The following is a 27,786-nucleotide window of genomic DNA, read 5'->3' as shown; positions in this document are numbered from 1 at the left end:
TCTTTATTCCCAGTGAACAACGCTGTTTCCATTTATTAGCTTTTAAAGTGTTGCCTATTTTTCCCCCCAGGGGAAGCCTCTTTTGATATGGAGAAAAAGGCTACACAGGAGCAAGTGGTACTTGCAATAAAGTTAAATAACTCGATCATATTTTCCCTTCTGTCTTTTCATTTCTGAACTCCAGGATATTTTTATGCAGGACACAATTTATAATGCTATATACTAAAGGCTGATTTGGTTTGATGTTTGGATTTTTTTTGCTTTGGGAAGGGCTTCAGTTTATTAGCCCATTATCTAGTCTGGGTCATCAGAAAAGTTTGCTTTTCTTTTCAAATAATTAAACAGCAGCATTATCATTCACTACTTTGGATTTTCACATCTCTTGCTTTTCTCTACTCTTTTATATAAACATATCCTAAACAAAACATTTTAAACCAAACATTGGCAGGTCATACTTAGCCAGAAATCTGTGCTCTATGAAGCTTTGAGGACATAATGATTTTTAAATTATTTGTTTGGTAATTCCAACAGAAAACAGACTCTTTCATAGCAAACAACAATTCCCCAGGAGCACATCTAACTCCAAAAGGTCTTCGCCACTTCAGGACAGTCTGAGGAACAAAGCGTCCTAGGAAAAAAAGGCAGAGTGAAAGTGAAACTGGATAAATGTGTTGTCCAAGCCCAAATAAGGCCAAAAAAAACCAAACCCAAACCAACTACAACCTGCGTAAAATGCTTTTGCTCTTTTTAACTCAGAGATTATGCACAATCACAACAGAAATAATCACAGTCACGACTGTTCTTAGCAAAGGGTTTGCCCTGTCCCTCTTGGGCAAGCAAAGGCTGCACCCCAGCAGCCGTGACACGCTTGCCACTGTCGCAGACAGCATTCCTACAAGAAGTTGCAGGAGCTAGGGAACTATTTTTGCAATGGGAAGATCCTGACAAAAACCCACTACCAACAGCTGCCCTCTCTCATCACAACATTTTGTGAGGGAGCGGCACTGCTGACGGAGCCCTTCTCCCATCATCGTGCAGTTTTAAGAAACACAGGAACAAGCAATGGGAAGCAGAACGCAATGCTGCCTGAGAGACGACTGCTCGAAAGCCATGAGGCTAGAAGGGAAAAAGCATCACTGAGAGCTGGCTGCTCTTTCAACCCCCTTCCCAGCCCAGCAGTCTTCTGCTACAGCAGCTTCTGCAAGCTCGGGCAGACGAGGAGTAGCCCCAGATCTTAGGGATTCATCACAAAGTAAGTGAGAGACGACCGGAGCTGAAATCACCCAAAGGCAACGCACTCCATCAGAAGACCTTTGGATAGACACCTTTAGGTATGAAAACCTTCCCTGGCCAACCCTGTCAGATATTCTGCCCATTGTTCCCAGTGTTCAGCGACAGCTGAGCTGTGCACTTTACGTAAGGCAACACCAGCGAGTTCAGAGGAACCGCACGGAGGAGAAATCTGCCCACAAGACCTGTTTCTGAAACCACCTATTTAAATATATCTCACGGGTACCTCCAGCAGCAGTCCCTCAAGAAGGCTGCAGCAAACAGCCCACATCAGAGCAAACCCCTATCTCCTCTCCATGGGAAGGAGGCAATTTGTTGTGCAGAAGTTCAAGGGCAAGGAACTCTGGTGCTCTGCAGGCAACAGTAAAGGCCTGCAAAGCACCTCAGCGGCACTAATCTGCAAGAATGGCTTAGGGGACCAGGCTGCCATGTACGAGAGAGAGATGAAGTATGCGATTGGCCTCAGCTTCTACGGGTTTCCAGTAAGCAAAATAAATTCAAAGCACATCAGCTTAAAACTAAGAGAAATTAAGGCACTGTGTGAAGTAGAAATGTGCAGAAACAATATCTTCTGCCTTAAAAACTAATAAACTCAGGCTTCACCTCAACATTTATGTAGCAACAGGAGACAACTGTCTTGAGACAACATTCTCTTCTGTGTGCTTTACAGGACTCGGGGCATGATAGAGTATTGACAGATATGAAGGGACAGCATGTTCTGGTGGAGCATTTTAAGAAAATAGTAGTGCTGTCAAAGGGCAAGCTTTCATTTTATGCTTCCACAACACCAGAATAAAATATTTCCTTTGGAGCATCTCACGTATCATTTTATTAATACAAACATATGAGGAATATCTCCATCTCTCAGAGCCTTGAACTTCTTGCCTGCGTTTTCCCCCCACCCTCACGGTCCCATCTCAAAGCTCCCATCCTTCCCCACCAAGGGAGAGGACATCCTCAAGGCACCTACCAGGTCTTCCTCTGAGACGAGAGCATTTTCTTACAAAGCTATTATGTGCAGTGGAGCAGCAAAGAGTTGCCTTCCAGGGCATGATTTTGTCTTCATTTTCAGCCTTGCTTTTGGTGGGACAATGCAGCTCTGGGCACTAACATCCTTTGTTTCTCTACTGCAGCACAGACAGCATAAGACATGCCCAAGCACTGGTGGTATTCCGAGGCCTATTGTCCAACTATTCCAGGTGCCACCTATGCCCTAGAAGTAGCATTAGCTCAACCCTTTTTCCCCGTGGAACGTATTAACACCTAACGCATGTTACGGTGAGATCCCAGAAGGGTGAGGGTCCCAATGTGGTTCAAATGCGTACAAATGCAGAAACAAACTCTCCACCTGGAGCATCCACTTCTGGGATGCCCTCCCTGACAGAATCCAATGGACAAACCAGCTCACAGACGGCCCGGTGGCAGCCAAAGCCAGGGCAACACGCACATACGGAAATGAGAGCAAAGCCAACACCAGGTTGTGAGCTGATCGCTGGGTTCAACGAGGAAGGCAGGGGAATGGCGCTTGGGTGCAAAGGGGGCCCCAGACACACACCATCAAGAAATTTCTGACCCACCTCTCCTGTCGGCGCACAGCTGCCTCGTGTTGCCCCTCAATGAGTATTTTATAATTCCCTGCCCAAAAGGAACAGGGACTGTCACTCGGGCCGGGCCAGGGCAGCCTCCTGATCCAGGATGGCATCGGGGCAGCGAGGACCCCAATGCAGCAGAAGTCGGGGGAAACTGTATTCCCATCACTCAGGACGTCGTCCTCTGGTCTTTTCTTCCTACTTTGCTGCCTGTCTTATTTTGTGAGGTTAAATTCCAACTTCCTTCTCATATCAAGACTTCTTACTGAGTCGATGGGGAGATTCCAAGGGATATTAATTGTTGCTTGAAATCACTTCAAAGGACCTTTTTTTCCCCTCTTGTATTAATAGCTGGAATGAGGAAATTGGTTTGGATTTCGTACTTACATCTGCTCCCCAAGTCTTTGCACATTTCAAAAATCCATCTTAAACCAAGCCTGTTTCTATTAAAAGGCTCCTACTCCACACAAGCGCTCACACCCATTCCTTTCCACTTCCACATATATCTATAGCCCCGCGTTCCAACTGGCAGCAAGAGGTGCCAGAAATAACCACAAGAAAGGCTGCCACAAAATCTCCAGCCAAGTTTTGAAAATCCAGGCACTTTACACAAGCATCTAGGCTTAGCGTACTTCATCTGAAGTCCAACTGAACTCGGTCTTATAAGATTTGCATATCACGGATCAAATAAATATCAAAACCTGTAAATGCATTTACTTTTTCTTTCGTAAAAACGTGCAGGATAACAGTTGTTCTACAAGCCTGTTAGCGCATACTTCTAACAGTCTGCTGATGTTCCTGCCCCACCAGTACTAGCTAATGGCTGGGTTTCATTCTTAAGTGGTTCCCCCCCCTTCAAAGTCTATGCTACAGTGATTTTGGAAACTGGGTCAAAATGCAATTACTACATTCCCATGCTTTGGGGTGGGGAAAGAAAATAAAAGGAGGAAGAAGGGTAAGGAGAAATACCCTTGGCTGTAAGCCAGCATTCTGCTTCTCGCATTCTCACCTGTGCTGCAGCCTAGAGCAGCCCTGAGCACTCCCACAGCAAGTTGTTGTTTCCCAGCAAGCTGTTTCCCAGCAAGGGCGTCAGGGAAGAGCACGCTTTGTCCTAACGCAGCGTTTCCTGGCCAGACCCCAGCCAGCCCTGCCCTCACGTCCGTGCCGGAGGATGAGAGCAGGCACAAGATGCGGCTGGTGACAGGGGAAAGACCCAGAGAGCGGGGCAGCAGTCCCTGCAGAGGACAAGCTAGGTTTTCTCAGCCAGCAGCAGTCGCTGCCCTGCGACTCTGGGTCTCACGGGAGGGGGAAGCTGTAGCAGCCAGCTCCGATCTCCAAAGCTCTCTCCCAGCTCACCGTCCCCATCTTTTCCTTTCCTGTGGCATAAGCAATATATGCCAGTACTTTGTTTCTCCCGCTCCCCTGAGAAGCATTTGCTAGTCCCAAACAGCTAGTGGGCCTTCTTGAATCGAGAACTAACCATCGACTGCTTCCTTCGTGACCTCGCTCCTCACTGACTTGCATTTTGCAAAGTCACTCACCTTCTTGTCCTAGCAAATTATATTACTTGTGCAGAGATATCAAGGGACTCCCTGCATTTTTCCTCTCACTTGTAAGTTTGCACAAACCAACTATTCATTTACTTACTACGAGAAATCAGCTTTACTAGAGGCATCTGCTTTTGGCGTCATCGTCTACTACTTCGGCTGACAAAACCTAAACTCTGCTTTCACGTGTAAACATTTTCCACAGGAGAAGGAAAATACTTGCTGTGTGTTTAGACATGCCCTTATTATTGTCACACTTATAACACAATCTATCATACCTTATCAAATTGCACATCTTCAGCATGCATATGGTTTGTGACAACATGTTTAGGAGGCTTTCAAATATGGAAAAGGGAATGACTCAAAGACTTACTTACTCCACATCTTCCCAACTAGGTGTCCCTGAGAAACACAGAGCCCATTATACACGTCCCCTGTCTTCCTCTGTCTCATTGTTTCTTGTACACGCAGTTATCACAAACCAGTTCCCTTTGCTGCTCCGCTCCCTGCCTTTGTTTTCCACAATTCTCAGAATATCAGTTCCAACTCTGCAGCATTTTCTGGCTCTGCTCCCAATTAATAATTGCAGGTTAGACTTGGGTAGTTAGGGCTGCAGATTAAGGCCTAAAAACATTCAACAGTTTCCGAGGGATAGACAGACAGACATATAACCTTTCTTTTCCTAACACCGAACACCTAGTAGCTTGCTATCACAACGTTCCAGGGAGAGAGATGTTATGCCACTTATCTTAATGATTTAAACAGATCAAAGAGTTGGCTCAGCAAGAGCATCTGCCGCTGACAACAAACCACAAGCCTGATGTTATCCAAGAACTAACTGTAATGTGCTAGCACAGGCTAGACAGATCATACACAGGATAAAAAAAAAATGAATTTTCATGAAGTCACTCTGTAATCATCCACATAGCATAATGAAGCAAGCAAGAACACAAGGCAAAACACAAGGCACAGGTTTCCACTGGACGTTTGTATTCTTTCAAACTTGTTGCAAGGCACAGGATTTCACACCTGCTTGAGAAAACCCGGGAGCTTGCTTTCAGAGGACTCTCCAGCTCCTAAGACTGTCTAGAAAGCTCTCCTGCATTACAATAACAGAACCCGGTGCAAAAGACCTTGCATCTGGAAAGAGTCTTACACGGGGCATATCCTGGATCAACAGGAAAAACTCTGTGAAATACCAAGTCTGCCACAGAGGGAAAAGGAAGCGTTAGGATTTCAGACTGCAAGTCACTGCATCCCTCCTGAATGATTCTGCCTCTCGGCGTCCAGTCCCAAACAAGGCTGCCCAGACCTACCTCCAGTCCGCCCACAGATCCAGCTGTTCCATCGGGTTCCTTTAGCAGGAGGAGAAACAGTGGGTCGCAGCAGCTCACCTTCCACATTCGCTCCAGCTCAAAGAGAGAGGCAGAGCCCAGCGAACATTGTCCAAGCTTGGAGGAACACTTTTTAACTTCAGGTCTGTTATGACATTTACTATGGCCCCCTTCTTCCCTCCCCTCTGCCCCCCCAGTGAAAGGGATCAAAATAGTTCCCCCCTGTGACATTTTGCTTCATTTGACCAATCGACTCTGGGAGCGTCTCCGGTAAAGCCACCGAAAGCCCAGCAAGAGCAGCAACGCCAGCCACCATCGGGGCGAGCGCAAAAGTAGGGGCAACACCGTGAAAGCCTAACCTTTCTGCTGCCGACAAAGAGTGTGCGGGGTCCAGAACAAACAGGAATATCCCACTACTACAATTTGCTTTGCATATGCCTTAGATGTAAGCTGAGCCCTTCACCTAGTGACGCTGTAACTAATACGTGTCAGCTATCTGTCTGTGGTCCAAACTGCCCATCTTGGAGCTGACTGGAGCTATCTGGCCTTCTCTCCTGCCTCTGGGAGGCTTTCTCCAAGCACCTGACCCTTCATCCCACTCACCTCATTTAATCCCTTCCCTCATCTGTTTCTCCTGGAAGCACGGTCCCTCAACAAGCCAACGACACTTACAACTATCTAAGCCCTTACCCATACTCCGGCCGTGGGACCCCACCACCTTACAGCAGCCTGCACACGTAGGTATGAGGACGCAGAACACAGTCACAGAATCACAGAATCGTATAGGTTGGAAAAGACCTTTAAGATCATCGAGTCCAACCGTAAACCTAACACCACCAAGCCCACCACTACACCATGTCCCTAAGCACCTCATCCAAACGGCTTTTAAATACCTCCAGGGATGGCGACTCAACCACTTCCCTGGGCAGCCTGTGCCAGTGCTTGACAACCCTTTCGGTGAAGCAAAATTCCCTAATATCCAGTCTGAACCTCCCCTGGCGCAACTTGAGGCCATTTCCTCTCGTCCTATCACTTGTTACCTGGGAGAAGAGACCGACCCCACCTCTCTGCACCCTCCTTTCAGGCAGTTGTAGAGAGCGATGAGGTCTCCCCTCAGCCTCCTTTTCTCCAGGCTGAACAACCCCAGTTCCCTCAGCCGCTCCCCATCAGCCTTGTGCTCCAGACCCTTCCCCAGCTTCATAGTCACCAGTCATCATAGTCAGCTTCAGGCTGCCAAGAAGCATAAGCAACAGCTAATTTTGCCGTGCTGAGAAGAGAGAGCTGGGTCCAGCTCCAGATGAAGACCAGATCACACCTGCCCCCAAAAAAGAAAGAAGGGAACGAAGCAGAGCTGGGATGGGGAGCCAGGAGAGTTGAGCTCGCTAGTCCCCTTGCTGAAGGAAGAAGTAGTGCCTTGGAGGTCTGTAACGGCCATCCCACCCACCTGACCCATCCCTCTGGGGTAGGATGCAGCATGGTGTTAGCACAGACAAATTGAGTAGCAAGGCCATGCCAGATTTGCCACCCCCAGCTGTCTGCTGTGCTGGGTAACTTCGCATCTAAAACCTTTGCATGCAAGTTTCCATGCTAGGAGAAAAACACAAAGAGCCTTCACCACCAAGGGGCAAGCAAGAGAACAGAGCCTCCTTATTTTCTTGATGCACATAAGCATTGAAGACATTGGCAACCTCTAGGTTCAGCGATGAACTCCAGAGTCCTCCCCCCTTATATCACTCTGCTTACAAAGGGATTGAGGCCCCATCCCTGGAAATGTTCAAGGTCAGTTTGGACAGAGCTCTGAGCAACCTCATCTAGTGCAAAATGTCCCTGCTCTTGCAGGGGGGTTGGACTAGATGGCCTGTCAAGGTCCTTTCCAATCCAAAGCATTCTGTGATTCTACTCCTCATGGCATCTACGCTTGCCTTCATCCTGGTTCTGTATCCAAAAGCAAGGACTTTGGACTCTGACTACTCGCTTAAAATGCACGATGTGCCTCCACAAAAATTGTATCACAGACACTAAGATGGATAAGATTTTCTAAGTATATTAATTCCCCACAGCCAGCTCTCTCAGAACACAGTGCACCTTACTTCCAGTTCTACCCAAATCCATCACACACCTTACTTAGCAGGTACTTCTCCTGGTAGACAAGCAAACAGAGCACATTTGCCTGCCTTTTCCAGGCAAGTGTATGAGATAAAACACTAAACTCAAAAGCTGTTCCCAAAGAAATCCCTTCTCCCCTCCATCTTGGACACTGCAAGTCTTCTGGAAAGTATTTAATTTCCAGCATGAATCAGCTCAGATCATGTATGGCTGAAGTACTTTCTTTTTTTTTTTTTCTTAAGTTGTTGAAACAAGTGTAGCTGTGGTAACGACAGCTTTGACTATAGCATTTGGATATTATTGCGCAGAACTTGCCAGCACCCTGCTTTGACTGAGACGCTGCTGTGCTGTACAAAGACAGACTCAGAGACAGCCTCTGCTCCAAAATGTTTAGTATCTAAGTGGACCAGGCACACAGAGGAGGTGCTATCGTCTGCAATTTACAGATGGACGTACAAAGAAGAATGGACTTTTTCATCTGCCATCTGCAGCAGGGAGAGAACAAAATCAGCTTTAGCCCCAACTCCAGCACCTTGCCCATTGTCTTCTCATCCCAACGTACCCCCAGGCAATGGAAACTCATCATTAGCCTCCAGTTAAGCCTCAGAAGAGACATTCCTTCCATAATTAACTCTTCACAACACTTACTTTTTCTTGCTACCTTTTTGCTAGGATGTTTGGGAAACGGGAAACAAGTTTTAAAACTTTCTGAAACTTTTTTGGTTTAAAGAATGGTAATAAGTGATAGAAATAACATTCAGACAGCACGTCGACTGTGCAGTGCAGAAAACTTTGCCTGGTTTTTTCCCCCAGAAGTTAACCAACGGATAGTTTCTACAGGAAGAGAAAAATTCAACAGGTCTGAACGCTGTGATACAAAGCCTTTATTTCCAAAGCTACCTAACACGTAGCTCCCCTAAGCAGTGGTGGAATCAAACGAGGAGATAGCTTTTGTGCTTGCAGCTTCAAATGTCTTTCAGACAGTACCTGACACAGAGAAGCTTTCCTTCTCAACCTCACAGGGTGAGCCTATCTGTCTCCAAGCCTATTGTCTTCTGACCGCTTTCTCTCTTGGTTACGGTGGTACCTTTGCTGGTTCTCATATTTGCAGGCGGTCCCAATCCTTCTGTTGCCTCCTTTCTGCAGTTTGTTAGGCCAGTCACCATAGGCGTTCTCTGAGCCATTCCAGCTCCCCTTCGAGCGTGGATGCACAGCTGTAGCCCCCCAGAAGTATTTCTCATCTTCCACAGCCTCCTTACATAATGAAGTTTAACAGGGTCCTTACATGTATCTCAAGTCTAATGCAGCTCTTAACACGCATCCCCCTCCTTCAAGAAGGCTTCTCCCAACCCCACTGCTCCATCTTCACACCTGAAGCTCTCCAAGTAAACCACCAAACTTATAAACATAAGAGTAAATGAGGAATAGAAGTTGCAGTGCCAAAAACCAGCAAGGCTGGTTTTGGGAAGCGTTGCAGCCGAACAAGAACTCCACGGCCACGCAGTACAAAGCACCAGACTGCACAAGCTCACCCTACCATGTGATGCAAGATTTTCAGCATTTTGTGGAACGCTGTTTATGACTGACTAGGTATCATCTCTTCTGCCACAGCCAGCTCAGTTACCATGTGCTCTAATGTATTCTGGTTTACAAAACAGAAACGTGGCTGTGTTTTCATACCTGGTCCAAATGAAGTGGGTACTGCCAAATTATCTGATAACATACAAGTCTGATACACCTGAACACGTAACCGCAGCCTGATAACTAGCCTGTCAGGTTACTCGGTTGGTTTTTTTTCCTTTGGAAAGCTGGAATAGCACCCTTACATTAACTTGTACTTAGGAACAAAGCCAAAGCAATACTGCTACCAGTCCAAGAACACCTAAGGAAGACTTGAATTGTGTTCAATTCAAACGTACAAGAAAAAAGAAAAAGAATGAAAAAACATAGAAGAAGAACACAGCAAAGTATTCAGCAGTTATCTCTCCTTTCCGTCATAACAGCTTGTAAGGATTTCAGTACATTGGAAGGAACTTACTGTTGATGTCATTAAAACTCTGTTTGGAAGGGGTAATATTCCAAATTCAGTGTGCAGCCATCACAGAAACCAAGAGAACTTAAAATTCTTCAACTCCATGGAAATTAATACGAGGTAGGGGAGGGTGCTTTAAAACAAACAAAGCTATTTTTAACTGCCTATTAAAATGTACACTTCTGGCTTCTACAGCTAGCACAGTTTGCAGACAAGTAACAGGGCATACTAAAGTACGCTGTAGCGCTGAACGCTTGAGATGTGCCTTTAAAGATAAATCACAGAAGGAGATACAAAGGTTAAGTGAAAGCCAATTCCTTCTCTTGAGAGCCTGCTTCGCAGCACAGGACATACAAAACCTGCCCCTGCTGAGGCAGGGCACGCACCAAGTGCCAGGAAATAGGTGTAAAGCTGCAGCAGGAATACGCTCCGGAGGAGGCAGTTGATCACGAGAAGATGTGTTTGAAAGCCAAGGTAGAACTGCTGACATCGCAGTTCACCTGCTCTGCCTGAGGTAAATTCAAGACACTTCTACCAGTTTCTCTTTCTTACCTACAAGTGACAAGAAGAGAAGAGGTACCAGGCACTCCTCTTCAGAGATACACAAGTAGGCTCTCCCAGCGCAGGTGCCTGTGTTCAGCAACAGCAGGTGCCAGGAAAAGTAGCCCTCAGCCTCCCTCTTGGTTGCTCCCTTTGAGAATTGCTTCTTTCTACTCCTTTCAACATCAGCAGTCCATCACTCCCACCCTGCAGAGATGCCAAAAAACTGGAGAGGGGAGCGGGTCGTTCCCACCCAGAGGCCTGCCCAGACCCTAAGACCAAGCAATGGTCTAGTCCCCTAGTCCACGCTCCGTGCCCGGTTCTCCGCTCCTTCCTCCAAGGCCCTTCTTTGGAAAGAAGGAAGCAAGCTGTTTGCACCACCGAATCTTGCCAAGCCTCTGGGCACCCCACCAGAGGACTTCTGACCTCTCTCACAGGGATGACAGGCTGGAGTCAGATCACTGCTCAGGCCAGCTCCGTCCCAGTCTACTAGCTTTTGCCGCATGTCAGTGTCGCCCTCCCAATCCCTACTAAAAACATGAGGAAGCAGAACATTCTCTTGGAAAAGACCCAGTTCAGTCCCAAACATATTTGTTTAGAGGTGTTTCAAAAAGAAAAAAAGAAAACAAACAAACCCCACCAAAAAACCAACCTATTTTATCTGTTGTAATTGTTGAGGTAGCATTGAGAATCTCTTTAAAATGCACTATTATATCCATATGTTATAAAATCACTAGTTTATATATACCCTGTCTACAACTCTGAAGACTTGTACCATGCACTTGCTGAACATCTTTTATTAATCTGATTTTTGGTCATTATTAAGGGAAGGATTATCAAGAGCTCTAAAGAGGACCTGTCACCATTCCCGCTGGATCAGAGACAGGTAATTTTAAATGACTTCGAAGGATGCAGAGTTAGGCTATTAGGGATGACTCAGAGGCCCCCACTGAGTCCCACCACAGCAGTGAAGAAGATATGAAGGAAGCAATCGGGAGGAGAGAAAGCGGGGATATAAGGCCCCAAAATTAATACTGGCGAGGAAAGGAGGGGAAAACGGTGTTCCAAGAAATGGGCAGGAGAAGAACATCTGCACTGTAAGTCATAGCTTCTGCTTGCCAACGGAGGATACGTGTCCCAGCCCTTCAGAAACAACAAAATCCCCTATTGGCTATAGGGCTTGCTGTAGTTCCCATTAGGGTCAGGCATCTGCGGCTTGTATTTATAGAACCGCGTTGTCCCCACCGCACTGGCTCTTGTATAATATTGCACGCATTGCTTCCCTCTGCTTCCATTATCTCAGATTACAAGCAGGCAGTGCAACGTGATGCACGGAGGAAAACGACACTGCCCAGCTAGCACGCTACCAGCGCTGCCAATTAGTCCTCTCAAATCCTGCCTAGCGATGACAAGCTGCTTACACAAGCCTTGTGCAGCAGGGGATGGCAGAGGTGCCTGGTGGCTAGGGCACTCCTCTGGAACAGAAGGGATGTGCAATTTATTCCTGAGGATGCCACTATCCCGCTAAAAGGCCTGAGCAACGGCATGTTGTTGCATATGGCCTGAGTTTCCCTGTCTGTAGAATGAGGATAAAGTGCCTGAACTCCTTTTATAAGGCATTTTGAAAACCACAGAAGAAAGGAATTCATTTATTTGTCTTATTAATACTAAGGAAGTGCAGAAACCTGCCCCTCTCAGTGGTTTTGCCAGTGGGACCAGGATTTCACTCAGAGGCCCTGACTTGAGTTGCAGAAGACACCGCTGACTTGCCCAGAGGCCCTGGTCACCTTTCTTTAACTTCCCTGTGCTTTCATTTCCACGTACAAGCAGCAAGGCAAACTTCCTTCTCAGAGAGTCTGGAAATGAATGAACACAAAAGGGCAGAGACCCTGAAGGGGAGGGAGAGGGTTCCCAGCCGTGCATTTCAGCCATTCTGGAAGGAAAGTTGTGCACAGCCTTACAAGGTGCAGGTTTATTTCCTGCAAAACTTGACGTAATTGATCAATTTACAAGCTCAAGACTTTCAAAAGGAACCCTTTAAGAATTTTCCTGTTAACTTTTTGTTTCCTCCTTGCTTTGTTTTTAGAATGCTTGAAGAGTCTAAGGCACCGAGTAGTAAACAAAATTAAAGACTTGGGATTATTTTTTTTAAAGGAACTTTGAAAAGCTGAAAGCAAAAAGCATAATATTTGTCAGCATATTATTGTCACCGCAGATTTTAAACAAGCTACAGTAGACAGCAGATAAAAACAACTTGACAAAGCTAATGCATCAAGTTAAAAATATCAGAACTCAGGTTTTGAAAACCTTTGAGCTTGCTTTTTCAAGAGGAAGAGGAAGGCACTGTTGCAAAGAAATCAGCTGTGCTGACACAGGGCTCCGGCCAGGGAGACGGCAAACGTGTTACCGTCATTTATTGGTCTAAAGGACTGTCCCAGTTGAACTCATAGTCCTGTTGTGCCTCTGGTGGGAGAACCCTGCCTTGAAGAGTTTATAGAAAGATTATTTCTCAACAGGGAAATGACGTGAAAGGCAAAGACAAGGAGGGATAAAGCATCACGTATAAGGAGCTCAACTGTCCCAAAAAGATCAGATCCCCTCATTTTTCTTCATTAAGTACTCTGTCCACACCACCGAGTAGCCAAGAAAGTTCTTTTACCACCTGAAAGCACTTATTAATTTCTGTTACTCGTCTGGGATTTCCATTTATCTTTTGCTGTTCACTCTTCCGACACATTGCAAAGCATGGACAACAATGCGGTTTAACAACAACCAATCATCCAGTTATGTACTTACAAGATGATTTTTTGAAAGCACTTTCTTTGTGTTAGAGAGAATCACAGGCAGAAAAGACACAGGAGACTTACAGCTAACCATATCACAATACATAATGTCTAAAACCTGCCTCTCACAGGATAACACCGCTCGCTCCTGTTGCTAATGTTACAGGAGGCACGTAATGACACATTGTTTAAGCATCGAATTTGGTGAGACCTTTCTAAGACCTATTTCACATTCAGGACATCGCATAGCAGTTTGAAATGGTTCACGCTCCTGTGCGACCAGAGATTTCGTCAGAAATTCCTGCTTTGTTAGCTACTTCACCGAGTTCCCAAATATCAGCAGAATACTTACACGTCTGCGTATTTCAACGCTTCTTTGTGCACAGCTTTGCAGGAGGGCATTACGGTGCCAGTACCATATCTACACGCTCTCTGCCGCAGAGACAGGTGGCATTTTGTGATTCGGTTGTAAAGCAGCACCAAACTCACAGACCATGTGCATCATTCACTTCAACCACAGAGAAACCATCTACATTCAGACTAAATAATCACCACGCACCCAACCCCTATTTAAATGCCCATCAATCAATATTCCTACGTCAGCAGAATTCTGCTACCAAATACGGGAAAAAAACCCCAAACCCAAGATCTGCGTTACTAAGCTAGTAGTACCTTTCCACCAGTGCCATCCATCTTCTTCCATCTTCCTTCCACCAACAACAAACGACCTGATAGCTGCTTTAACCATGCTTTGTGTTCTCTTCTCCCAGCTGCTGGCACAGAAGTGGGATAAAAAGGAAGCCCAGATCCTACCAGTTTCCTGCAAGAAAATCCCTCTTTCCAGTTCCTACAGCCTTACTGCAAAGCTAGGAGCAGAAAGACCCTACCAGACTACCCAGGGGATCTGGTAAATAGCATTTTTTAAGAGCGCTTGAGCATCGGAGATGGAGGGGCAGGAGGGGAAAGAGAACGCAGCCATGAAAATAGTCTGCAAGGGATGACTTTCCTTTTCAAGCCTATGGAAAAGAAATGCATCATCAAAGCTGCAGGCCTCCCTGCTTTTTCCCATGTCAGTGATTTTGCCCGTTCAGTCCTCGTCGTCAGGGAATGGATGGAAACTTTCAAGCTGGTCCGACTGCCAAGATCTCTTGCATTGATCTTCTCCCCTTTATTAAGCATAGCACGTATGTGATTATGCAGGGAGAGCTAGACAGAAATGGTACCTCCTGGGCTGCAAATTATTTGCCAGTCTCCTGTCTTCTGTGTATCCTCTCCATATCAAATTCCTGTGGTGCTCTACACCCAAGTATTTTTTTTTTCCATCTTTGTTTTCTCTTCCCTTCCAGCTACACGTACAAAGTTTCACTCTATCCTTGCTGGTATCGTATTTTTTCACATCCTTAAAATTTATTGCAGGAGTTGCTGCAGGATCTAATTAAAAGCGATTATAATTAGCTCTGTACTATTTCTTCTCACACTTGAGCATGAGTAATCAACTAAAGATGCCAAAACTCACAACACAAGGGAATTCATTAGTGATGCAAAGACATAAAAAAGACTGCTTCCTCTCTGAGCTGACACCCAGTTGTCACATTTGTAGAATTGTTACCGGAACACTGTAAAATGTTACATACCACAAATGTCACTGGCTGAAGTAGCCCGGCGTCAGAAAATAGGTTTCATTTTTCTGAAGCCAAGGAACTTGACCATTGCTACTTTCAGTCCTGCTGGGCGTTATTAAAAGGTCACCAGAAACAAGAGCTCTAAAATGGTCTCTGCAGTTCTTTTTAACGGGCTCTTTCTCCTCCTTCTTGTATTGAAAAGCAGTGAAGTTGAATTCAATTTAGTAAGCATTATCTCTGAGTCGGCATCCAGTAAAATAAGTGGGGGAATTCACTTCTGAAATAACTCGAAATTCTTTGCAAACTCGGACAAGCACCTGGTTGAAAAACCTGCCAAAGCCTTTTCTTATTAATCAGCCAAAGAGTTTAGATGACTCCCTCTTACTTCAGTTTGAATGGCAAGACATTTTCAGTGGCGATTTAGCAGCTTGCTGGAAAATCCTCCCTCTTCTGTCAACCTGCCAGACTCTCTGTTTGTTGACCCCGAGAACACAGTACAAAGCTAATCTATTTACCAAAGCACTTTCCCCAGTGTGGGATGGAGTAAGGTGCGTCTGGAAGAAGAATAAGAACAGGCAGTTAGGCAACGGGGGAGCGCTGCTGCAGGCATGAGTGGTTTATCTTCTGTTTGATCTCTTCTGCTAAGGGAAGACAAGAATGGACGTAATAAATCTGCATAAATACATGAAGGAAACAAACAACTGTCAGGAGTCTGGGGTGATTCGGGAAGTGAAGACAACTCTATTGTTACCTGGCTGCTCTGACACAGTGAAAAAGTCACATTATAAAAAGCAGTCATCACAAAGAGAGTGGTCATCTTTTTAAGATGAAGCAGCATCTAACTAAACAACAAGATGGAATAAAGTAAGAAAAATTATTCAAAATTTCAGAAAAAAAAAGAGTCTCACATACATATTTTTGTGGGAATATTTCCTGAGGAATCTCTCCAGACTCCTTTGTGTGGGAAGAAGAAGAAATCCTTCTAAGATAGCACGGGATCAAAAAAAAGTGCCTTGCATGGAGATCCCGACAAGAACTTCTGCCAGTGTTTTAACTAGGATGTCTATTCCTTCCTGCCTACGCGGCTTTAAGGCTAAGTCATCCTCTCTTGTCCTCCACCATCAAGGTTCTTTACCTACCTCTGTTTTGCTCCCTAGCACATGGCATTTCTGAGACTGTTCTCCAGCCTCAGATCTCTACCCCTGCCCAGATCGCCACCAATGCCACAATTACTTCCATCCCTTACCTATCCACGTTACTTGATCTCTTTGATGAGTTATGCAATGTTTATCCACCATTTGATCGTCTGTGATTGTATCACAGCAACAGACAACAGTTTATGGTGGATATTGTGCGAACACTCTCCAGCAGAACACGTCTATGAGGCCTGCTGGTTTCTTGGGTAATGTTACACTCTTTGGAACAATAATGCTAGTCAACAAGTTAGCTTAATCCTATGCTAAAATTAGAGTAGTTGAACATTATTTATTTTGAGTCCCCTGGTTTTACTGACTACGAGGAAGCAGGGAGAATGTGTCACAAGCACTGCAACCCACAGAATTTCATCTATGACATTCATGAAATATCGTTTGCAAATCTGAGCAGTCAGAACAGAAAACACTACATGGCAACCACACAAAGTAAAATCTAAATGTCCTCACCCCATTGCTTTGTCTAAATACATTTGTAAAAGGGAGACCTAAAACCTTCAGATTTGGATTCAGAAGAGCTTCTCTGAGTCATAAAGAAAACCACGTTCAAACAAAGACCCCCAAAGTACTACAGGAAAACAAAAGCAATCTTTCCTGTCCCTAGATAATTCCATAAAAACCACACCACCACCTACATTCGCAGTAAGATCGGTAGCTATAGGCACATTGTTCACCGTCCGTGCGTCAGCATCCCTGCCGCAGGTATAGGGATGATACAAGTGTCAAGCCCTCTCAAAACCGTCCACAAGTTGTTATCATCAACACAGCACAACTAATCCATAATACTAGCAGAGCTGTACAAGCATGAAAAGTGGCAGTTAAAAAAAAAAAGTCAAAGGTAACTTAAGGGGGGGTGGGGGTGTGATTCTTGCTTTTTAGGGAGATCAAGCTCATCATCCTTCTGTATATCCATTTCCCACCTTGTGCTATCAACCAACTTACAAGAGAAGCAGGTTTTAGTTAAGTCTGAGGAGGATATCTCAAAACTTCAAGGAAAAACAGGAAGCAAGGTTTCTAATGTGGCAGCCCTGTTCTCCTTTGAATCGCTCTGAACACACTTAGTGTCATTAGCCAATGCCATAAACCCCGAGTCAGTCTACCCCTCAGGTAGCTAAGTTTCTCCAAGGGCAGTTTTGATCACCAGTGAAACACAGTCTGTTTTATTGCTGCCAAAGGTGCCGTGTTAGGAAATGGCACTGAACACAGCTCCCACGGACTTAAGGAAAAGAGATTTCACATGTCTTTTCCTACGTACACTGGCATAACACTGGAGTCACGATCCTGAACAGAGGACTGCACTGCAGCTGTACAAATTCCTCCAGTTAAGGCCCAAACTGCTGCAGTTTTCATAGCTGCTGACTGAGTTTTAGCCTGTCTCCCAGAATATGCTGCATTCTAGCAGCAAGCAGAACAATTCAGACATGTCTTACCCAATCGGTCAGGCATGTGTAATACTTAAGTAATGTTTAGCATCCACATTTATATTGTGACCAAGCATTCCTGGAAGCGTTAAAACAACAGCCTCTCTTTGGCTTTATACAGAGAAGTGCCTAAAACTACAAAAGTATCCAGACTTTGCAGTTTAATAACCTTTGCTGGCCAAGTCCCATCCACTGCTAAGCAGCATATTCCCTCTCCCTTGGCAATTGAACCACGTTCTTCATAATCCTTGCAAGAGTCCCTGCTTACAGAAGCAGTGCCAGTATCTCTCCTGCAGGTTCTAGGAAAGATCCTGAACTCGGGCTTCAGAATCCGGTGTTCTTCGCCCTTATTCTGCAAGGGCCCGCTTACATCTGGCCTCTCTTCACTCACTTCTCCTCTGCCTACCCTGGGCAGGCACAACCTGGAAGAAAAACCTGATTACTCTTTTCAGGGTGTAACCTTTTCCAGTGTGCCTTCATCTGGTCAGAGCTGTACGCTCCATCTCGCACTACAGAAACGCATTCTCATATGCAGCATCTGATGCAGTCTCTTGTCACTGAACACCAAATCCCTCCCCACTCCATTCCTTCCCCAATTAATAAATCGATGGTGATTTAATGGAGCAGACAAAAAGGAAAACAGTTTTTCAACCCTAAAAGACTGTAACTTCTCCTCCAACTCTGAGTGCTTTAAAGCTTCTACCATCATTGTGCGCACCAACTCCGAGTACTGCTTGCAGGGCTTGAAATCAGATCGTAAACTCACTCAGCCTGGGACGTGAAAAAGCAGGCTTTATCTTTTTCTGCCCCAGCATCCTATCGGTAACACAAATAAGATATATCTGCACTATAGGAGGCAGAAAAGAAAAATACAAGTTGTTCATTCAGTCCTGTAGTGGCTTTCCAAACGTGCACATGGCCTTTCTCAGTGAATAGGTAACACGCACGCACACCAGATACAGTGAGTGAGATGAAACGCTTGCCCACATCCAGAGGTACGCGACCAGACTCTTCACAGCTGCAGGCAAAACAGGAACTACACTGTGGACCCGCCGTAAGAAGTGACAGCGGAGGTGGTAGCTGCGCAGAAAGAACTGACCGCAGTTACAGACCGGCGCCCGACTCATACAGGGTACCATACGGATAACCTGCAGAGTACGGTCACTGACCTATCGCATTTATCACCCTGGTTTACAGCATGATACAGCAGAGGATGTAGCTGCAGGGACCAAAAATGTGTTAGAATCACGTGAATATAACATATTTTATAACATTATAACAAACTAATGACAAATATCCATCAATACCCTCAGCTCATTTTCAGCTATCCTTCCGCTGAGGAGGAATTAACTTGATGAGCAGGAGTTTTATTGCGCTCAAACATTCTGTCCCATGTTGCCTGAGCCCGCTGAGGACAGAGGTACCAGAACCTACTATAGTCTATATTTTTGGCTGCACAGTCAGTTGAGTCAAAAATCAAAAAAAGGCAAAAAAAGAACAACCCAAGTAACCTGAAGTCAGATTTCTAAACTGAAGACCTTTTCCAATTTACACATCATCAGTGATTTTCTTACATCCAACAGGAGAAGAGAAGGTTTTGTATTAACAGGTTGTGCTAGTATGTTCGGATTTCCTGCTGTTACTTCATTTTACTTGCTTGAATAGGTCACTGACTTCTATATAGATTGTCTATATTTCAAATCAAAACGTAGCGCTCTCAATTAATTTTCAAATTAGCTGCTAGTATTTTAAAACAGAAGGGCCCAAATATACAAAATACTCAGGCACGGATACATGCTTATCCATTTAGTTTTTTCAACGCACGCTTTCTTCACGGCGCAAGGCTATCGATGAGATTCTTGATTTCTTTTGTTTGCCTCAGTACGGATTAGCACGCAAAGCAAAAACCAATTTTTTGCTTTTGACCATTTTACCAATAGTTTGATAGATTTCTATGTCCACTGCATCATCATGGTATTTTATAATATGCAATATCCTCCCAAAATTACATTTTACAACACCAATAATTTAATTCCTTGTAAGGTAATAAAGTGCCCTCAAAAGCAATACATCCAAACATGTATTGGACCTCAGATTTGGTCACCTACCAAGAAAAATAATCTCTCTAAACTATACTGAGGGCAGGAAGGAAAGTAACAAGAACTCTGAGGCTTAGTCCCAGCTTACCCTGCTCCCCCCGCACAGCAGCGCAGTGGGGAAGGGGGCAGGAACATGCCACTAGGGTCAGGGTGAAACTGTCCTTGTTTGCAACAGTATAATCTTCTGTCAGGAATCTCCCATTCCCCTTCCATCTGTCTTACTAAGATCTCATGCCATCAGCACATGAAAGGGGAAGGAAAGGTACTCAGTGTTCAGATACATTAACTCCATTTTACGGGAGAAGCCATTGAGTTTCAGACCATGTAAATAAATACCTGACTGTTATAGAAGAGCAAGGACCAGAAACAGGTTCGCTGACACATTCTAGAAATAAACACGGCTGTTCCATCTCCATTATCGGACGTACCTGATCAGAGTCTCAGCAGGGTCCACTTTTCTAAGCAAGCAACATCACGTCTCAGGATGACGGCGCTCTCGTGACCTTTATTGTTATTACTGTTATCAGGGACATCACAAAATGGTGTTCCTTAGAAGCTCAATTTGGCTTTGATTTTCTACTGGAGCAAGGATTCGGTTTTTCCTTTTAATTGTTTATTGTTGTAGGGATCAGGCCTTTAAAGGTGTTTCATGTTATGACTTTTTGCACAGAAATAGGTACTGACTCACTGGAAGAAGACAAAGGATGAAGAATCCGAAAACACCGCTGTTACTACTACTAGCTAAGCCTGCACCACCACAGTCTACAGATAGGGAATCCTAAGCCCTGGAAATATTTGTTTGTAATATGTTAGTAACCTCTCACCTTCCACTTAACAGTCATCCTGAAGACATTCAGTCCTTCCAACCAATAAATACATAGAAACAAGATGAATTTTCTTCTCCACTGCAAACAGGTAAAAATTTGAGGATAGAAATGCAGTTCCAGTGCTAAGGATATGTTGGCTGCATCGTCCCTCCCATTAGAAGACTTCACTCTAAACTCCCAAAAGAACTCGAGACACACATTTTCCGAGCAAGCAAGCAATTGCACATCTGCTCCAAAGGTCCTTTAGACACCTATTTTTCTACACTTTGAGAATAAACACCAACTACGTTCCAAACCTTCAGCACAGTTAATGAGACCCACCGAGAACACATCACTTCTTGATAAACAACGCTCCATCTGAAGCCTCTGTTTAAGGATCTACCATCTGCTTGGCAAAGTTGCCTCAGGTAGAAGGAAAGGCTATTCCCAACAACTTCTGGGACTTTAAAGCATGTCACCAGAGAGACGGAGGGACAGCTACGCTCCAGATAGGCTATCTGATGATGGGTGTCTCACCTCCCAGTCACTCCCAGTGGAAGCAGGCTGCCCAAACCAGCTGTCCGGGGGGCTGCCGGGCGCTGCCCCGGGTCCCTGCCGGTGCCCTTCAGCACCACGGCCAGCGCCGGAGGCCGATGCCCAGGCCCGGGCCACCCAGGAGGCCACCGGACCACCGGGGAGCTCGGCTGGGCTAGGGGCCGAGGTGGGCAGAGCTGAGGTTGTTCTGGGCTCAGTCAGCTGAAGTGCTTCTGCGTGAAGCGTCTGCTAATCAAGCAAACGTTCTAGGCAATGCCAAGATGGCTTGCATCGTCTTGAAACATCATGGTCATTTTCTGTAAGTGGCGGAGTTTCCCAGATTTGTTTTAAGCTGTTTTCCTGGATCTGCTTTAAGTTATTTTCAACTTAACAGTACTAATGGAAGTGTTAAAGGTTGAATTAGATGTCATGGGCCTTAAACATTTATGGGCTTTGTATTTATTACAGATCCTAGGCCTCCTATACATATGTGCCAGCATCTCCATTTAATGACAAACATTATCAACGTGCAGACAGGAAGAGTTTATACCTACCCCAAGTCAATAAATCAAAATTATCACATTAAGTTATAGGTTTTTTTCTCTTTGAATGGGGTTTTAGAATATTACGCAAGGAAGATAAATTTCGTATTGCTAAGTTGGGGAGTTTATCTACTAAAAGAGAGTCACTAAATACCACATTAGAAAGAGGTCATTCTTAAATGCAGTTGGCCATAAATTAAACACCACAATTACCAGGGAATTCTAACAGTTTGGTGAGAATACTCTGCATGACGCTTACAGAAATAGACTTAAGCTTGTATTCAAATGCCAGTCTGATTCTCAAAAACAGGCAGTTACGTTATCTTCATCATCTAAGTAAATTCGAATTTAACTCTGAGCTGAGTTAAAAACAAAAAGCAAAACTAGCCATCAGCATTGGAAGTCACTTTCACCACTGTATTTTTACATTCTTTGCCTACATTTTGGGCTGCAATTTCATATTAGAAGATACCAGCTGCTGAAAAGCAAGCTTTGGCCTAGTGCTTGGTCCTTCTTAAGCCCATCCTGCTGCTCATTCCCTGGAGACCTTTCTCATGCTTTCTCTTCACTACTCTTGCAGTCAAAGCTCAGCAAGAAAGCAGGAACTCGGGCAGAAGAATTTTCCTGCATGCAGCTTACACTGCAGAAACGCCCGCGTTAACCTTCCTCATGTCCCTCATATGCACCTAGGCATAGGAGAGTTAGATTGCCAGCGATGTTATTTCTATTCACGCTTTGCCCAAGCGTTTACTAATTTGGGAGAGCAAGGCCAGCACTGGCAGAAGTAGAGGAATGCCTGTTCTGGGGAGCCACCAGGTCTGCAGACACCTGCCTGGCAAATCCCTGTCCTGCATGGCTGGCATCACACCCCTTTCCCTACTTGGGATTAACATGTAATTTGTCTGTGCATCAGCTCTTCCCACCCAGTGTCTCCGGGCAGCTGTCAGTGGCTCTTCCCACCCACGAGGCAGACTGCTGCTGGGATGACTATCTAATGATAGGCACTCGCAGTTAGCAAGCTGTTGGAATCCCACAGCAGAACTATAATAAGCACAGGGCATGACTAAACCTGAAGCACTGTCTGCTTTTCCAGTGGCATCATGCCGTAACCCATATGTGATCAAGAATTTTAAAAACGTGTGACCCACGTCCTCTTTCAATTCCTTACCCGTCTATCAGCAGCACCTCGTCACCCACACAGCTCCCTCTAGCCAGCAACCCAAGTGGCTTTGGGAAGGCGTGTCGCACAGCACGGATGCTCTCCCTGCCGCGGCAGGGAGACAGAAATGGTGGCCCACGACCAGCATATCATGATGCACTCTGGCTGAGAAAGGAGAGGAGCGGGGCAAGGAAAGCACGTTTACTTTCTCAGTGTTATCTTTCATGCACTAACTAAACGTGGGACAACTTGAAATGCCATCACTAAAAGCTACAGTGAGCTCATTGCTATATAGTTGATCCCGCCCTAATGTGAAATCAGCATTTCTGCTTGGCTGAGCAGAATCTTTATTGTCCCACTGCCACCCCGAACACACCATATTCTAAACTCGTTCCCACAGCAACTTTAAGGCACTCTCTCTTACTTAGACATGCTGACTTTACTTGCAAGTTAACAGAAGGCATACTGACAAGAACACACATAGCCGAAGTTTCTCATTTGAGAAGGGAGAAAACAAAACTAGTCAATAACTAACAAAACAATACTGCTCGTACCACTAAGCACTGCTCTCCTGTAGAGGAATACGCCATTTTTGCCACTGAGCAGACAAAATAGCTGGCAGCACACTCTGAAAAGCATAAAGAGAATGACACCTCGCACCATCTAATCTTTTACTTTACTAATCTTTTACAAACCATCTAACCGTTTACTTTCAGCTATATTATCAGCCGTCTGGCTATCACTAGCTCCTAATAACTCTCCTACATCTTTGCACAGACATGAACAAGGAAAGCTTCAAGTAGCCATCAGGAATTTTTAACGAGGAATGCCAGGACTGCAAGCTGAAAAGGCAGAGTTAGCTCTTCACTGGATGACAGGGGGCAAAACAGCCACATATGACATCCTCAACAGCTTTTGCCGAGACAAAAAAGCACTGGAAGCATAACTGCACCTGAAGCACTGCATCTCAGGCAACAAGCTAGCCCCCAGTTCCTGCAGTAAACACTTAACCCTCTGCCCTCTGTCTCCCCAGCTTTCACAAACACTCTTTGGATGCAAGTAATTTGCAAGTAGTTAGCCCAAACTGGTGGACAAAAAACCAACCAAACAAAAAAAAGGCAAGCCAGTTCTGAAACCAATGCATTCTGCAACTTGATTTTGCAACCCAGAAGTCACAGCAGTCAGCATCCTAACACTTTGCAGAAAGTGGTGATGAAACATGCACATGCACGTACGTCGGCATATATACACAGATACATACTCTTTTTATAAGAACAGCAACAAAATGAAGGAAGAAATCACTCCTTTCTGAAGTCACACACAGCTTATTAAAACTAGCGTTTGAAAGCAGTCCAGTTCTAATCTTTTCCTCTGACAGAACTCCATGCCTTAAACATATACAGTATGTCATAAACACTATTTAACTTTTCCTTTTAACCTCCTAACCAGGTAGGCAACTAGCAATGGCCCTATTTTAAACACATGGTAAAAGGCAGATAAAATGACATAAAGTGGCCTGTTTAAGCTCAAGGAAGCCCAAAGGTCAAGTCACACAATACACTTAATTTCCTTTTTTTTTTTTTTTTAAACATCAATAGTTTTTGAAGAAGCGTCCTCCCCTTCTTCACTTTTAGAAAGAAAAAGACAGACCCTTTAAGCCATCTCAAATTGTGCGCCTGAAAGGAATGGTACTCAAAAGCACTAATGATATTAAAAGCCCCCACTTGACCAACATCTTTGTCACAACACTAGAGCCAAATAAATTTCAAAAACTTTCCGCTAAAAAGCCCTTTCCTTCAGGACACCGCTTCAAACCATCACCTAGCGCCAAATATAATCACATGGTGGTCTTACTTTCAACCCTAACTCCGTAAAATCCCTGATCCTGACAGTGTTTGCCTCAGCAGATCTAAGGCTCAAACTTTGCAATTCTGCTCCTGCAGGGCAACAACGGCAATGAAGTCAGATCATGCAAGTCTTCACAGAGCACGGTACCGCGTTTCTCTGAAATGCTTCTGTTTTGACCTACATAACTGTAACTACATAACTACATAACTGTAGGTAACTACATAAGCTGTAGGTAGCTAGATAAGCTGTGCATACACGTAGCTTTTCTTCTGGACTTATTACTCTTTACCTCTGGAAAAGTCTGTGTGTAGATTCCCTCCTACGGTGCACAGATACACATGCTCACTTGTGTTCTCCGGGATAAACTGCCTTCCTAAAACAACTTCTGACTTCTTCCTTTTTAACTCTTCATTGCTCTTGATTTTCAGCTGAGCAGCTTATTTGAAATAAAAATTTACAACTTAGTGAAAGCTCAAAGACATCGGTTTAGACCACACCCTTACCTACTGCCTTTCAGACTTGGGGTTTGCATCCAGATTGGTGGTGTTGCTTTCTTGTTTGCTCACCATTCTATAGCCTTCATGAATACAGTCTCCCAAATGCTCATGACTAGCCAGGCTACTTTAACTTTCCCCTCTTGACCAGGAGACATCAATTTCTCATAAACTGATATAATGTTATTACACATCACCACCACGCTTGTCAGTCTTGAATCCCAGACCCTCACCTTCTAAAAAGACTAGTTTTCTAGTGGAATTCCTTAACGGTACAGGTCATGGCTCTTCAGTAACCAGTTTTTATGCTGGCCAACCACAAGACAACAGCACCATCCAGCGGCCCCTTCTTCAGCCAACGCTTTCAAGAGCTATCAATTAATTCTGCGGACCTCTCAAGGGGTACGTACCTTGTGAGGCTGAGAGAGGATTTCTCAGAAATACCAAGGTACTTCAACTCCCTCCGTTTCAATCGCGCAGGTTATTTCCCCGAGAAAGTGGGACTTCATTTCCAAAGGGGATAAACCCCAACAACACTGATAACCAAAACCACAAACACCACTGATGGTCATGTCTCAAATTTTAGGAGTCTCTTGTTTTGAGGCAGCACTGAGATTGCTTTCCACAGATATACAGTGCATATTCTCCTGTGGCTGAGAGCTTCAAACCCTTACTTAACACAGGTCATTCTAACAAAAAGTTCCTATATTTAAGAGCAGGCACGCTTCCTCGGCAGTCTCCAAGCAAGAGTTTTGAAGAGAGAACTGCATATGAGTCTGTGAGAGTTGTGTTTCATGTTCTTTGAGAAAAATACCAGGAATAATCAGGCAATGTAGTCAAATGCTTGCGAGCCACCTGCAATTGGTAGTGGGGCTGCATATCAATATGACTGGTTATTAAATAACATGTAAACAAAAAGTCTCGGGGAAAAGGACTATCATTTAAGTGAAGCTATGCGTTAATAGCGTTTATATAAAAAACCAAATCACGCAACGTCAGGCATCTCCTCATACTGCACGATTCCACAGCTGCAAGGTTTAGAGAATCCAGTGCTGACTGACAAAGAACCTAAGTCCATGTTAAAATGTACTTTCATAATGACTAGAAACTAAGTTAAGAAAACAGCAAACCAGACAGCTTCCAACACTTCTGAGGTGTCATCTGCTCCCTTCATCATTGAAGGCCACTGCTCTGAAACCTGTTGGTGACTACGGGAGCTTCCACATTGGTTAAGAGCTACAGGGCACTTCAAATGTGGGATTTTCAATCTGCTGGTCCCAGAGTGCTTCACACCACAAAAGATCTTAACCACTCTCATCTCAACACAGGGAGAAACACACTAATTTTCAGATGACGCTCCTAACGTCTGTGGTATAAACTGTCTGGTTTTGTGTGGGACAGTACTGTCCTTGGAGATCAGTCTTGTTTGAGCATCCATTCAATGGCTTGGCAGCTGGGACCAAAAATCTAAGGGGTCTGTATCCAAGCTGTGCTGGTTTTGGCTGGGATAGAGTTAATTTTCTTCATAGTAGCTAGTATGGGGCTATGCTTTGGATTTGTGCTGGAAACAGTGTTGATGGTCATTCATCAGCTGTTTGGATCACACCTAGCATTACAGCGCATCTTAGCTGTTACCTGAAACTATAGGGGGGGGGGACATTTTAAACAGCAGCATGACTTTTGGCGCTATCAGCCTTTCTACCTCACTACATGGTCTCAGGAGACCACCTACGCTTAAGTAGAACCAGCCTGTTTCTGGGATTTCTTTAGAATCACAGAATCGTATAGGTTGGGAGAGACCTTTAAGATCATTGAGTCCAACAATAAACCAAATGCTGCCCAGTCCCCCACTAAACCACGTCCCAAAGTGCCACATCTACATGTCTTTTAAATACCTCCAGGGATGGTGACTCAACCCGGACTTGATCAGCAGGACATCTCCTTTCTCTGAGAGGCAAGTTTCATTTGAGGTCAGCCAGTCCTCTCCGTAGTGAACCCGTACATTGTTTTTGCGAACTTTTAATTCCAGCTTACTTATGCCGCTCTACTTTCTACAATTTACCTAGGACGAAGGGTTATCTCTCTGATCTTTTCATGGGTGATGTAACAACATGTTTAAGGAAGATCACTGTCAGGCTAAATTCCTCCCAGGTGCTTTATAATTATAAGGCAGCAGTCACAGGGCTATAGCAATAAAACAACAGAGGTTAGCTTTAGTTATTTGAGCCAAAAGACGATTTAAAAAAAAAAAAAACAACCAACATAAATGGCAGTTGTATAAAAAGCAGAAGTAAACACTGTACACCCTTCTTACAGAAAGAACTGGCATGATCTCATCTCTAAAGGGATTTAGGTGCTTAATTGCCTCTGCAACCAAATCAAACACTCAAAATTCCTGAGTCTGTGAAGGTAAGTGCAGATTTAATAATAAAATGTTCTTTTACCTACAAGAAAGACTGTTTTAAAAGTCAACTGTAATTAAATGCTGACAGGTCTCTGAGCTAAAACCTTTTGTAACAGTAGCATGGACACAGTGTCCCATTGTTAACACTACATTTTACACTCTGCAGGGACCAGTTCTCCTTTTCTTCTGTGGCATTCCTCAGGCATGGTACAACCCCAGAGTCTAATCCCGCTTTCCTTTAGGTTCACAGGACCGCAGAGGTTCTTCCCACAAGATATTTTCCCACCAGTCTACAACCCAGGGCACACTTGCTCAGCCCACAGCCAAATCCCAAACACATTGGAGGATGTCTGTTTACCTTGACACTAGAGAACCACTTTACGTTTTTCCTCTCTTCCCGTCATATAACCGCAAGCTGGAAGTGT

At 44.7% G+C, this 27,786-nt stretch overlaps 1 protein-coding gene across 5 annotated transcripts in view; it reads right to left on the bottom strand.

Annotated features, from left to right (window-relative positions):
* The window catches only part of SLC4A4 (solute carrier family 4 member 4), a 230,154-nt gene that overhangs the window by 202,142 nt on the left and 226 nt on the right, over positions 1–27,786 (bottom strand). The window lies entirely within an intron of this gene.

Source organism: Ciconia boyciana, chromosome 5 (assembly GCF_034638445.1).
Source record: "Ciconia boyciana chromosome 5, ASM3463844v1, whole genome shotgun sequence".
In the NCBI taxonomy this organism is placed as follows: Eukaryota; Metazoa; Chordata; class Aves; order Ciconiiformes; family Ciconiidae; genus Ciconia; species Ciconia boyciana.
Note: the sequence above shows the minus strand (reverse complement) of the source record. Positions and strands in the feature narration are given on the sequence as shown.